Source organism: Trichechus manatus, unplaced genomic scaffold (assembly GCF_000243295.1).
Source record: "Trichechus manatus latirostris isolate Lorelei unplaced genomic scaffold, TriManLat1.0 scaffold00001, whole genome shotgun sequence".
NCBI classification, from domain to species: Eukaryota; Metazoa; Chordata; class Mammalia; order Sirenia; family Trichechidae; genus Trichechus; species Trichechus manatus.
This window is the reverse complement of record NW_004443937.1, coordinates 36456550-36458678: the sequence shown is the minus strand read 5'-3', so window position 1 is coordinate 36458678 and position 2129 is coordinate 36456550. Positions and strand designations below refer to the sequence as shown.

General features: G+C 31.3%; 1 protein-coding gene across 1 annotated transcript in view; it reads left to right on the top strand.

The window, feature by feature from the left end:
* DNAH12 (dynein axonemal heavy chain 12) overlaps positions 1-2129 on the top strand; it is a 197258-nt gene that overhangs the window by 161014 nt on the left and 34115 nt on the right. The window lies entirely within an intron of this gene.

Genomic DNA, 2129 nt, shown 5'->3' with positions numbered 1-2129 from the left:
GCACATATTTCTGTTAGGGAGAAACACCTAGAAAAAAAATTTTGCAAGCTGTTTCCCAGAATAATTGTACCAGGTTACATCCATTAGCAGTGTTTGAGCATTCATTCTATTACTCCAAATTCCCACCAACATTTTGTATATTCATTTTTAAAATACATTTGGTAATGTGGGAGGTATTATTGTATTGTAGTTTGAATTTACACTTTCCTGATGACTAATGAGCTGAGCATTTTTTTCATGTTTATAGGCTGTTTGAAAATCCTTTTTTGTGAAGTGCCTGTTCACATCATTTGCCCATTTCTCAGTTGGGCTTGTGTGTGTGTGTTTGTGTGTGATTTTCTTATTGATTTGTATAAAATCTTTATATATTCTGGATACAAATCCCTTGAGAATTATGTGTGGCATATAATGTCTCCAAATCTCTACCTTGTTTTCTTCATTCTTTTATTGCTGGCTTTTGTTGAACAGAAGTTCTTAATTTTAATACAGTCCAATTTATGCTTTGTGCTTAATGAGAAATCTTTCTCCAGCCCAAAATTATGAAGATATTCTCTTCTATTGTCATTGTGAAATTTTATTATTTTGCCTTTCACATTTGGGTCTGTAAGCCACGTGGAATGATTAGTGTGCATTGTCTGAGATAGATATCGTTTCACTTTTTTCCATACAGATACTCACTTGTTGAAAAGACCTTCTTTCCCCCACTGCCCTGTGGTACCATCTTTCCCATAAATCATACACCCATATATCTAGGTCTGTTTCTAGACTCTATGTTTAGTTCCATTAATACATTTGTCTATAATTAACCTTAAAGTAAGTCTTGATTTCAGATAAACAGTGTCCTTTCATCTTGATCTTCTTTTATACAAGACCATCCTTCTATTCTTGGATCTTTGCATTTCCATATACATATTAGAATCTACTTGTCAAGTCCCAAGGGGTAAAAATAGCCAGCAACCTGTTGGAATTTTGATTGGAAGTGTGTTGAAACTATAGATAAGTTTATGGAAAATCAACAGCTTTGCAATACTGAGTATTCCAATGAAAGAACTTAGTATGTCACTCCATTTCCTTAGTTTTTCTTTCATATATCTCTATAGTATCTTACAGTTACTGTGTCTTGTACATCTTTTATTAGATTTATTCCTAGGTAGTTGAAAATTCTTGATGCTGTGGTAAATGGCATCTTTTACTCTTTTTTTTGCTGGGGTGTAGAATAACAATGGACTTTTTATATATTTATTTGGTATCTAGTGACCTTGTTAAACTCAATTATTCTAATAATTTGTCTATAGATTATTTGTGGTTTCTATTAACATAATACTCATATTGTCTATGAATAATTAAAGTTTAATTTTTAAAAAATATTTTATCTTTTTACACAGTTTAGGACTTCAAATACAATGTAGAATAGAAATGGTGATAGCAGACATTCTTATCTCATTCCCAGGCTCAAAGGGAAGGTTTTTGATATTTCACCATTAAGACTGATGTTTACTGTGGGCTTTTTCTTTTTTCAACAGATTTTTGTTGTTCCCTTATATTACTAGTTCATCAAGACTATTAAAATTTTAAATCATGAATGAATGTTGAATTTTATCAAATCATCTTTTCTTCGTTTTTTGAGATTATATGATTTTTTTCCTTTATTCTGAATTTGCTGTATGACATTGCTTTTTTGTAACAGCTTTATTAAGATATAATTCACATACCATACAATTCACCCATTTAAAGTGTACAATTCAATGGTTGTTGTGTATTCAAAGAGTTGTGTAAACATCTGTACCATCAATTTTAGAATATTTTCATCAACTCAGAAGGAAACCCTGTACCCTTTTACCATCACCTCCCAATTTCCTCATCCTTCCCTCCAACCTCAGCCCTAAACAACCACTAATATACTGTCTGTCAATGTATTTACCTATTATGGACATTTCATATAAATGGAATCATATAATCTGTGGTTTTTTGTGACTGACTTCTTTCACTTAGCATAATGTTTTCAACGTTCATTCATTGTAGCATATGTCTGAACTTCATTTCTTTTTGTGGTTCAATAATATTCCATTGAATTGATATACCACATTTTGTTTATCCATTCATCAGTTGATGAACATTTGGGTTATTTC